The 13215-nt window shown below is 38.5% G+C and overlaps 1 pseudogene; it reads left to right on the forward strand.

Moving 5' to 3' along the window:
- Positions 1–13215, forward strand: part of LOC148197484 (uncharacterized) — a 45779-nt pseudogene that overhangs the window by 10936 nt on the left and 21628 nt on the right.

The raw sequence follows: 13215 nt of genomic DNA on the forward strand, positions 1-13215 counted from the left end.
CTTGTCCTCAAGCAAACAAGATGTAACTCCATCTTCAACCAATTCATATGATGGTTCACTTCATTCAAAAATCTTCTTTTCAAGATAAGTAAAAACATCAATCAAACTTATGATCAAGATTTCAATCAGGATGTGCACATGCTTTAATGTTTCACAAAATCAGTTAATACCCAACAAATGCTCTTTTTCATGAATAACCAATCAATTAAGCATGGATGTTCATGTGCTAATGGAATATTTCCTCACTAGGTAAAGTATTTCACTCAACACACAAGTGTATAAAAGGTAATCACTCATTCACTCTACTATCACAATGTCACCTGAATCAACTTTGCCTTTCATTTTACCACAATCAAAAACATTCACAAGCATGCATCATCACAAGGACTTTTCAATGGCTTATAATGTGGCTGGGTTAACAAGAAAATTGGTTTTTCTAGATCACAAAATCCTTGAGTTAAGAGAATCATAACAACACAATCATCTTATTCATTCCCAACTTTCTTTTGCCTTTGCATTGAGCTTTGCTTCTTTTTCTTTTCTTTTCTTTTTCTTTGCATATTCTTACTTTTTAGCTCTTAGCTCAATGCTTTTCCTTTTTCATGTTTTCCCAACAACCCCAAACTCAAACATTTAACAATATCACACAAGATCTTCTACTTAACTCAAGGTAAAGATTTTCAATCAAGGGTTTCAGTGTATGTTCAAGGCTAAGGGTTCAAAAGATAGAACACAAAGTGTTCTCTTTTAGTGGGCTAACTTTATGAATTTGGCCAATAAAAAGGGTTCCAACAAACGGCCTTGATCACATGATGCAAAACAAGCAATTGATTCAGTCATAGAAAACCTGAGCAAAGTCATTCATGCTTTCAAAGTAATAGCATTTGACAATAACAACTCTGAAGCTCAAAACCTCACACATATAAGCTCATTCACATTTGACATACACATCCTGCTTAATTTCACAATCACAATCATAATATCATGCATTTGTTCACAAAGCTTGTGAATCACCTGTATAAGCATTTTAATGTGCACATCATCTCAACATCAATCAATCAATAAGCATCATTCAGTATTACTTATCACACAATCATAATTAATAGCAAACCATCATCAAACCAGGTTTTCAATAGAGTACATCAAACCCTAATCTAAAAACAAAAACAAATAAGTTCAGAAAACTTAAACCATAAAAGCATAATCATATGATAGCATTTATCAGTAAATGCTATCTCAGCTCCTCATCAGTCTGAACTGTCCTCTGTATCTTCTTCTTCTTCCTCATCTTCAGCATCTTCAAATGCATCATCATCAACTTCATCTTCTTCCATCTCTCTAACTGAAGCTTCAGCTGCTCCAGCTCCTCCTCCATGCACTGGTTCCTCTGGCCAAGCTACCACATTATGGAATTCATCCATAGTCCACCTGTGAGCTGGAGGTGTATCATACATCCCCACAATCATCTCAGCAGTAGCCACCTGCCCTCTGTGAATGGACTGCAACTGAGCACCTATAAGAGACATATACATGTCCCTCATCTGGAATGGTTCTGCTTCATGTGTATCAGCAGATGTCTGGCTCTATGCTGGCCCTCTCTCTCTACGAGCCCGGCGTGGTGGAACTGGCTGAGCTGCATCCTCACCTCCACAGTACTGTCTGTAATAGGCCTCATCAATAGCTTTTCTTGGCCTCTCAAATGGTGGAGCAGAAGTGTCCACCCGAGCTATCTTGCAAAGGTGCGTGATCAAAGAAGGATGTCCTAGTGGTGCTTTGTTGTTTGAAGTATTGGCGCACACACTAATCTCATCAGCTATCACCTGCCCAATATGAACATTCAAGTTTCTGATAGCACAGTAGATGAAGAATGCCCTGCTGAGAGTAATATCTGACACATGTGAACATGGCTGAATGTTGGCATGAGAAAACGCCATCCAATACTTTGCAAGAGGAGTCAAATCCGTCCTCCTAATGTTAACCACTGAGCCAGATCTATTCCGTTGGAAGTGTCCTCCAGGTATACACAATACTCTCTCCACATCCTCATAATCAGCACCTTCCTCCATGCAAAGAGCAAACTGGCACTACTCACCAGCCCATACAGTGTTGATGGACAAATTTATGAACACCAAAATATGATGTCACAAACTTGTTTTTCAATCGGCAAGTATGACCGAATCGTTCAAGTAATAAACTTGGTAAGACCAAGTATCGTTCTTCCCAAAGGACTCACGGCCTAGTTTAGTTATGTGGTTTCTTGATTAGCTAAGACTTAAAGAAGAAATATTTGGAGTTTAATATGCAAGACAGAAAATAAACATGTATGCATGAAGTTTTGATCAATGGCAAAAAGCAAAAGATAAACACTTTCAATGAAATTTATGTATGAATATGTTGTTGGGGGTCAATTTCATCTTATCCACTCTCATATATTTTAGGAATTCAACATTCAAATCATCATTGTTAATGCCACTCTCTAAAGTACCTTTCTAGAAGGCTTCTCCCTAATCACGAGTTCATACAATTCCTAGCATTCCTAATGATCAGTTCATAAGTGCAGAAGCTTAACGACAACCAATATCATATTGGGAGAAATTCCCCGGATCTAGACTTCCCCGTACGTGCCCGTATCGACAAAACCAATAGTCATGCATCGAATGAGTTAAACAATGCAAGCATTAAGCAAAGAGGAAAAACCCTAACTAATGATGGAAGAAAGCATAAGTCTTAATTAAAAGATGTAAAAACAGATTCCATATATGAGAGCTTCAAAAGATTACATTGATTCCCCAACAAACATACAGAGTTTAGTTCACCATATTCATGGTGAACCTAGATGAATTACAATGAAAGAATGAAAGAATAAACCCTAAAAAGGTGAAGAGGAAGCCTCAGCATCCAAGATCCTCCTTCAAAGGGGTGGAAGAGAAAGTGTTTACTTCGTTCCAACCAAAGATACCTAACCCTAGGAAACCCTAAAGCTTAAATACCATTCGTAAATTACAAAAAATTAGGTCCAAGCCCATTAAAGTGCCGCTCAGCGGTAAGTGCGTGTCTTGTTTTCTCCCCTCATCGGCCATTTTGCCCCTCAGCGGATCTCCCGTGAGTGCCTGAGTGCCGCTCAGCGGTAAACTGCCGCTGAGCGGTGACTTCGGCTTCTCCTTTTGCACTTTTTGATGTCTTTTCTGATTCCATATCTCTCCTTCTTCACTTCTTTCACCAAATTCACCTTAAAACTTGCACAAAAACACTGAAATCAAGCATAAACCTGTCCAACTCTCTTATTTCTGAAAATATGAAGAAAAGCATGATTTGAAGCTAGTTTCTAAGTATAAAGGTTGCTTTTAGTATCAATTTTAAGCATGAAAATAATAGTTTTTCAACTGTTATCACAACCCCAAACTTAGAACTTTGCTTGTCCTCAAGCAAACAAGATGTAACTCCATCTTCAACCAATTCATATGATGGTTCACTTCATTCAAAAATCTTCTTTTCAAGATAAGTAAAAACATCAATCAAACTTATGATCAAGATTTCAATCAGGATGTGCACATGCTTTAATGTTTCACAAAATCAGTTAATACCCAACAAATGCTCTTTTTCATGAATAACCAATCAATTAAGCATGGATGTTCATGTGCTAATGGAATATTTCCTCACTAGGTAAAGTATTTCACTCAACACACAAGTGTATAAAAGGTAATCACTCATTCACTCTACTATCACAATGTCACCTGAATCAACTTTGCCTTTCATTTTACCACAATCAAAAACATTCACAAGCATGCATCATCACAAGGACTTTTCAATGGCTTATAATGTGGCTGGGTTAACAAGAAAATTGGTTTTTCTAGATCACAAAATCCTTGAGTTAAGAGAATCATAACAACACAATCATCTTATTCATTCCCAACTTTCTTTTGCCTTTGCATTGAGCTTTGCTTCTTTTTCTTTTCTTTTCTTTTTCTTTGCATATTCTTACTTTTTAGCTCTTAGCTCAATGCTTTTCCTTTTTCATGTTTTCCCAACAACCCCAAACTCAAACATTTAACAATATCACACAAGATCTTCTACTTAACTCAAGGTAAAGATTTTCAATCAAGGGTTTCAGTGTATGTTCAAGGCTAAGGGTTCAAAAGATAGAACACAAAGTGTTCTCTTTTAGTGGGCTAACTTTATGAATTTGGCCAATAAAAACGGTTCCAACAAACGGCCTTGATCACATGATGCAAAACAAGCAATTGATTCAATCATAGAAAACCTGAGCAAAGTCATTCATGCTTTCAAAGTAATAGCATTTGACAATAACAACTCTGAAGCTCAAAACCTCACACATATAAGCTCATTCACATTTGACATACACATCCTGCTTAATTTCACAATCACAATCATAATATCATGCATTTGTTCACAAAGCTTGTGAATCACCTGTATAAGCATTTTAATGTGCACATCATCTCAACATCAATCAATCAATAAGCATCATTCAGTATTACTTATCACACAATCATAATTAATAGCAAACCATCATCAAACCAGGTTTTCAATAGAGTACATCAAACCCTAATCTGAAAACAAAAACAAATAAGTTCAGAAAACTTAAACCATAAAAGAATAATCATATGATAGCATTTATCAGTAAATGCTATCTCAGCTCCTCATCAGTCTGAACTGTCCTCTGTATCTTCTTCTTCTTCCTCATCTTCAGCATCTTCAAATGCATCATCATCAGCTTCATCTTCTTCCATCTCTCTAACTGAAGCTTCAGCTGCTCCAGCTCCTCCTCCATGCACTGGTTCCTCTGGCCAAGCTACCACATTATGGAATTCATCCATAGTCCACCTGTGAGCTGGAGGTGTATCATACATCCCCACAATCATCTCAGCAGTAGCCACCTGCCCTCTGTGAATGGACTGCAACTGAGCACCTATAAGAGACATATACATGTCCCTCATCTGGAATGGTTCTGCTTCATGTGTATCAGCAGATGTCTGGCTCTATGCTGGCCCTCTCTCTCTACGAGCCCGGCGTGGTGGAACTGGCTGAGCTGCATCCTCACCTCCACAGTACTGTCTGTAATAGGCCTCATCAATAGCTTTTCTTGGCCTCTCAAATGGTGGAGCAGAAGTGTCCACCCGAGCTATCTTGCAAAGGTGCGTGATCAAAGAAGGATGTCCTAGTGGTGCTTTGTTGTTTGAAGTATTGGCGCACACACTAATCTCATCAGCTATCACCTGCCCAATATGAACATTCAAGTTTCTGATAGCACAGTAGATGAAGAATGCCCTGCTGAGAGTAATATCTGACACATGTGAACATGGCTGAATGTTGGCATGAGAAAACGCCATCCAATACTTTGCAAGAGGAGTCAAATCCGTCCTCCTAATGTTAACCACTGAGCCAGATCTATTCCGTTGGAAGTGTCCTCCAGGTATACACAATACTCTCTCCACATCCTCATAATCAGCACCTTCCTCCATGCAAAGAGCAAACTGGCACTACTCACCAGCCCATACAGTGTTGATGGACAAATTTATGAACACCAAAATATGATGTCACAAACTTGTTTTTCAATCGGCAAGTATGACCGAATCGTTCAAGTAATAAACTTGGTAAGACCAAGTATCGTTCTTCCCAAAGGACTCACGACCTAGTTTAGTTATGTGGTTTCTTGATTAGCTAAGACTTAAAGAAGAAATATTTGGAGTTTAATATGCAAGACAGAAAATAAACATGTATGCATGAAGTTTTGATCAATGGCAAAAAGCAAAAGATAAACACTTTCAATGAAATTTATGTATGAATATGTTGTTGGGGGTCAATTTCATCTTATCCACTCTCATATATTTTAGGAATTCAACATTCAAATCATCATTGTTAATGCCACTCTCTAAAGTACCTTTCTAGAAGGCTTCTCCCTAATCACGAGTTCATACAATTCCTAGCATTCCTAATGATCAGTTCATAAGTGCAGGAGCTTAACGACAACCAATATCATATTGGGAGAAATTCCCCGGATCTAGACTTCCCCGTACGTGCCCGTATCGACAAAACCAATAGTCATGCATCGAATGAGTTAAACAATGCAAGCATTAAGCAAAGAGGAAAAACCCTAACTAATGATGGAAGAAAGCATAAGTCTTAATTAAAAGATGTAAAAACAGATTCCATATATGAGAGCTTCAAAAGATTACATTGATTCCCCAACAAACATACAGAGTTTAGTTCACCATATTCATGGTGAACCTAGATGAATTACAATGAAAGAATGAAAGAATAAACCCTAAAAAGGTGAAGAGGAAGCCTCAGCATCCAAGATCCTCCTTCAAAGGGGTGGAAGAGAAAGTGTTTACTTCGTTCCAACCAAAGATACCTAACCCTAGGAAACCCTAAAGCTTAAATACCATTCGTAAATTACAAAAAATTAGGTCCAAGCCCATTAAAGTGCCGCTCAGCGGTAAGTGCGTGTCTTGTTTTCTCCCCTCATCGGCCATTTTGCCCCTCAGCGGATCTCCCGTGAGTGCCTGAGTGCCGCTCAGCGGTAAACTGCCGCTGAGCGGTGACTTCGGCTTCTCCTTTTGCACTTTTTGATGTCTTTTCTGATTCCATATCTCTCCTTCTTCACTTCTTTCACCAAATTCACCTTAAAACTTGCACAAAAACACTGAAATCAAGCATAAACCTGTCCAACTCTCTTATTTCTGAAAATATGAAGAAAAGCATGATTTGAAGCTAGTTTCTAAGTATAAAGGTTGCTTTTAGTATCAATTTTAAGCATGAAAATAATAGTTTTTCAACTGTTATCACAACCCCAAACTTAGAACTTTGCTTGTCCTCAAGCAAACAAGATGTAACTCCATCTTCAACCAATTCATATGATGGTTCACTTCATTCAAAAATCTTCTTTTCAAGATAAGTAAAAACATCAATCAAACTTATGATCAAGATTTCAATCAGGATGTGCACATGCTTTAATGTTTCACAAAATCAGTTAATACCCAACAAATGCTCTTTTTCATGAATAACCAATCAATTAAGCATGGATGTTCATGTGCTAATGGAATATTTCCTCACTAGGTAAAGTATTTCACTCAACACACAAGTGTATAAAAGGTAATCACTCATTCACTCTACTATCACAATGTCACCTGAATCAACTTTGCCTTTCATTTTACCACAATCAAAAACATTCACAAGCATGCATCATCACAAGGACTTTTCAATGGCTTATAATGTGGCTGGGTTAACAAGAAAATTGGTTTTTCTAGATCACAAAATCCTTGAGTTAAGAGAATCATAACAACACAATCATCTTATTCATTCCCAACTTTCTTTTGCCTTTGCATTGAGCTTTGCTTCTTTTTCTTTTCTTTTCTTTTTCTTTGCATATTCTTACTTTTTAGCTCTTAGCTCAATGCTTTTCCTTTTTCATGTTTTCCCAACAACCCCAAACTCAAACATTTAACAATATCACACAAGATCTTCTACTTAACTCAAGGTAAAGATTTTCAATCAAGGGTTTCAGTGTATGTTCAAGGCTAAGGGTTCAAAAGATAGAACACAAAGTGTTCTCTTTTAGTGGGCTAACTTTATGAATTTGGCCAATAAAAACGGTTCCAACAAACGGCCTTGATCACATGATGCAAAACAAGCAATTGATTCAATCATAGAAAACCTGAGCAAAGTCATTCATGCTTTCAAAGTAATAGCATTTGACAATAACAACTCTGAAGCTCAAAACCTCACACATATAAGCTCATTCACATTTGACATACACATCCTGCTTAATTTCACAATCACAATCATAATATCATGCATTTGTTCACAAAGCTTGTGAATCACCTGTATAAGCATTTTAATGTGCATATCATCTCAACATCAATCAATCAATAAGCATCATTCAGTATTACTTATCACACAATCATAATTAATAGCAAACCATCATCAAACCAGGTTTTCAATAGAGTACATCAAACCCTAATCTGAAAACAAAAACAAATAAGTTCAGAAAACTTAAACCATAAAAGAATAATCATATGATAGCATTTATCAGTAAATGCTATCTCAGCTCCTCATCAGTCTGAACTGTCCTCTGTATCTTCTTCTTCTTCCTCATCTTCAGCATCTTCAAATGCATCATCATCAGCTTCATCTTCTTCCATCTCTCTAACTGAAGCTTCAGCTGCTCCAGCTCCTCCTCCATGCACTGGTTCCTCTGGCCAAGCTACCACATTATGGAATTCATCCATAGTCCACCTGTGAGCTGGAGGTGTATCATACATCCCCACAATCATCTCAGCAGTAGCCACCTGCCCTCTGTGAATGGACTGCAACTGAGCACCTATAAGAGACATATACATGTCCCTCATCTGGAATGGTTCTGCTTCATGTGTATCAGCAGATGTCTGGCTCTATGCTGGCCCTCTCTCTCTACGAGCCCGGCGTGGTGGAACTGGCTGAGCTGCATCCTCACCTCCACAGTACTGTCTGTAATAGGCCTCATCAATAGCTTTTCTTGGCCTCTCAAATGGTGGAGCAGAAGTGTCCACCCGAGCTATCTTGCAAAGGTGCGTGATCAAAGAAGGATGTCCTAGTGGTGCTTTGTTGTTTGAAGTATTGGCGCACACACTAATCTCATCAGCTATCACCTGCCCAATATGAACATTCAAGTTTCTGATAGCACAGTAGATGAAGAATGCCCTGCTGAGAGTAATATCTGACACATGTGAACATGGCTGAATGTTGGCATGAGAAAACGCCATCCAATACTTTGCAAGAGGAGTCAAATCCGTCCTCCTAATGTTAACCACTGAGCCAGATCTATTCCGTTGGAAGTGTCCTCCAGGTATACACAATACTCTCTCCACATCCTCATAATCAGCACCTTCCTCCATGCAAAGAGCAAACTGGCACTACTCACCAGCCCATACAGTGTTGATGGACAAATTTATGAACACCAAAATATGATGTCACAAACTTGTTTTTCAATCGGCAAGTATGACCGAATCGTTCAAGTAATAAACTTGGTAAGACCAAGTATCGTTCTTCCCAAAGGACTCACGGCCTAGTTTAGTTATGTGGTTTCTTGATTAGCTAAGACTTAAAGAAGAAATATTTGGAGTTTAATATGCAAGACAGAAAATAAACATGTATGCATGAAGTTTTGATCAATGGCAAAAAGCAAAAGATAAACACTTTCAATGAAATTTATGTATGAATATGTTGTTGGGGGTCAATTTCATCTTATCCACTCTCATATATTTTAGGAATTCAACATTCAAATCATCATTGTTAATGCCACTCTCTAAAGTACCTTTCTAGAAGGCTTCTCCCTAATCACGAGTTCATACAATTCCTAGCATTCCTAATGATCAGTTCATAAGTGCAGGAGCTTAACGACAACCAATATCATATTGGGAGAAATTCCCCGGATCTAGACTTCCCCGTACGTGCCCGTATCGACAAAACCAATAGTCATGCATCGAATGAGTTAAACAATGCAAGCATTAAGCAAAGAGGAAAAACCCTAACTAATGATGGAAGAAAGCATAAGTCTTAATTAAAAGATGTAAAAACAGATTCCATATATGAGAGCTTCAAAAGATTACATTGATTCCCCAACAAACATACAGAGTTTAGTTCACCATATTCATGGTGAACCTAGATGAATTACAATGAAAGAATGAAAGAATAAACCCTAAAAAGGTGAAGAGGAAGCCTCAGCATCCAAGATCCTCCTTCAAAGGGGTGGAAGAGAAAGTGTTTACTTCGTTCCAACCAAAGATACCTAACCCTAGGAAACCCTAAAGCTTAAATACCATTCGTAAATTACAAAAAATTAGGTCCAAGCCCATTAAAGTGCCGCTCAGCGGTAAGTGCGTGTCTTGTTTTCTCCCCTCATCGGCCATTTTGCCCCTCAGCGGATCTCCCGTGAGTGCCTGAGTGCCGCTCAGCGGTAAACTGCCGCTGAGCGGTGACTTCGGCTTCTCCTTTTGCACTTTTTGATTTTCTTTTATGATTTCATCTCTCTCCTTCTTCACTTCTTTCACCAAATTCACCTTAAAACCTGCACAAAAACAGTGAAATCAAGCATAAACCTGTCCAGCTCTCTTATTTCTAAAAGTATGAAGAAAAGCATGATTTCAAGCTAGTTTCTAAGTGTAAAGGTTGCTTTTAGTGTCAATTTTAATCATAAAAATAACAGTTTTTCAACTGTTATCAAGTGTCCAGGAAGTTATTAATAGAATCAGGATCATACCTGATAGCATGGCCTCTAACATAGCCCAAATAATTCTCAGCTGGATAATCACCAATCTTCTTTGCATTGGTGTAAAATTCCTTTACCACAGCTATGTTGGCAGGTGCAGGATAAGTGGCTAGCTTTCCCCAGTCATTCCCTAAAACTTGCTCTCCAAATTGAGGAGCAAAGTTAGGTATCATTCCAACCTTTTTCTCCATCAGAAGTCTCCTGTCCTGAACCACTTTAAAGTGCTTCTCATGTTTCCTAGAGAGGAACCTGCTAGAGTGGGGTTGCTCTGGTTCCTTTTCCTTTCTCTTGGTTGCCATGGTTTTCAATCTTTTTCCTGAAGAGGATGTCATTCCTACATTCAAAACACAAATACAAAACCACAGAACGTGATGTTAATCATTAGTAAAACACAGAACACAACTCCTTTCGAAGCTAAACCACCGCTGAGGGACAGAATTTCCCCTCAGCGCCACCAGTGCCACATTCCAGATCAAAAAAAATCAGAAAAGCCAAATCTGGCAGAGTGCCGCTCAACGGCAATTTACCCCTCAGCGGTAACTCTGCAGATTTTTGAAAATCTTGTTTTAAAGCTGTCCTAACTCCACCCAAATGTAATTTTCAGTTTTCCAGTTCATAATCATGCAGTTTAATCGGTTCAAACATCAAATATATCATCAAATCATGCATAGAAATCAAAACCCCTAAATATTCATGCTTTGACAATCACATTCAAATTCAAGAACCCTAGAATGAACAAAATGCATTTTACTTACTTGGGTGGAGATACTAGATGCAATAAGAATGCTTCCAAGCTAAGATACTCTCTTCCAACCCCAAACTTGAATGGAACACTAGTGAGCAAGTGAGTGGAAGAGAAATTTTCAAGAGGCAAGAATGAAAAGATGTGGAAAACCTTGGAAAAGGTATGTGAAAGTGTTTGTGCAGAGAAGAGCCTGGATAGAAAACTTAAAACGCAGCTTGGGGTATAAAAATACCCTAATGGGCTCGGGTCCCGCTAAGGGGAAACTAAAGCCCATCTGCGAGAGTACCGCTCAGCGGTAAGTTACCGCTCAGCGGCACTTTCGTGATGTGCTCTTCTCCTTCTTTTCTTAACCTACGTGCCTCCCATACATGCCCCTCACTGGTTCCCTGCAATTCAATATTTAAAATGCTTATGCAAACCCTAACTAAAATAAACAAACAGAAATATTCAATCAACTGGGTTGCCTCCCAGGTAGCGCTTGTTTAACGTCACGAGCCTGACCCAAAATCCACCAACACCTTCAATAGGTGCAAAATTTTCTTACCAACACCCATCAGTAGGTGTTAAAACCCTAGTATCCTTCAGTAGATACTTAACCATCTAGCATCCTTCAGTAGATGCTATCTCCAACAAAATATTTACAAAAAATAATGTTCACAAATTAAAAATTAAAAAACCAAATCAAAAGTCTTTAAATCCACTGGGTTGCCTCCCAGCAAGCGCTCTTTTAACGTCATTAGCTTGACCCAATAAAGTTCAAGTTCCATCTTCTTTATAGTTGATGTTATCATTCCACCAACTCCTCAGCTGTTTCCTTTGAATTGTTTTGGTCCTTCTAGAATATGGAGACTCTATCTCTATCATCTCCTTCTCTTTAAAGCCCTCACAACCCACAACTTGTTCTTGATTCTTACAGGTGTTCCAAGTTGGAGTCTTCTTTTCTCCCAGTCACTAGGAATTTTTTCTCCTCTTCCAGTCTCTTCTTCCTTGGGTACCTGAAACAACAAACAATGGTTACCTACAACCTTGAGATTTTCATCTTTACAGCTAGTCATGGGTGCATCTCGAAATGCAGCTTTATAACTAGCCTCTTCCTCCTTTGCTTGTGTCTCATCTTTGAAGACGTCTATAACCACTCTCTCCTCCCTGTCCTGGAGCACCACTATACCTTCATTTACATCAATGATAGCCCTGGCCGTTTTCATAAACGGTCTTCCAAGTATGATAGGTATTTTCTCTGTCTCCATCTTCATCACCACAAAGTCTGCCAAGAACTGAAGTTTGCCAACACAAACTATAATGTCCTCTACAATCCCACATGGCTCCTTTGAAGATCCATCGGCCATTACTATTTTAACCTTTGCAGGTTTCACTTTAACATTGCCGATTTGCTCCAGTAAAGAGTAAGGTATCAAGTTAACACTTGTACCTAAATCAAGGAGAGCTTTCTTTACCTTTTTCTTCCCTATGGTACAAGGGATAGAAAAACTACCTGGATCTAATGCTTTAGGAGGGAATGGCTCTTTTTTAACAGTTATACATTTTTTTGCTTCATCACCTCTACGTCTTTTCTTTGTAGAAATGTTCTCATCAGATTTTGTGTAAACTGTGATTTTCTCTAGAATCTGCTCCCAAGGTGCATCATTATCCAACATCTTGAATAGTTCTGTGAAATCCAATTGTTTCTCTTGATTTATTGGAAAAGGAAAAATATTTTCGCTCTCTATTTCTCTTCTTTCTTCTGGTTCTCCTTCTTCTAACTCAATTATCTCTTCATTCACACTCTTTACCACCTTGCACTCTTCTCTGGGGTTAACCTCAGTATTAGCCCCAAAATTTCTATTTGGTCTTTCTTCCAATTGCTTGGTAATCTGACCCATTTGAATCTCCAAATTCTTTATAGCAGCTTCAGTGCTCTTTTGAGAAGATTCAGTTTTCTGTATGAATTGCTGAAGAGTTTCTTCCAACCTTGTTGATCTTTCATTAAGCATAGATAACTGTTGCCAAAAGGTTGGTTGCTGCTGCTGCTTATTATATTGATTAGCTTGCCCAGTTTGTCCTTGACCAATGCTTGGATGTGGTTTCCAGCCTTGATTGTAATTCCCTTGACGGTATGGAAATTGATTAGCCATGAAATTAACATCCTCCACGGCTTCCACTGGAAAAGCACATTGACCATTGATATGGTCACCTCCACATAATT

The sequence above is a fragment of the Vigna umbellata genome, chromosome 5 (genome assembly GCF_029865625.1).
Source record: "Vigna umbellata cultivar VRB3 chromosome 5, Vumbellata_1.0, whole genome shotgun sequence".
NCBI lineage: Eukaryota > Viridiplantae > Streptophyta > Magnoliopsida > Fabales > Fabaceae > Vigna > Vigna umbellata.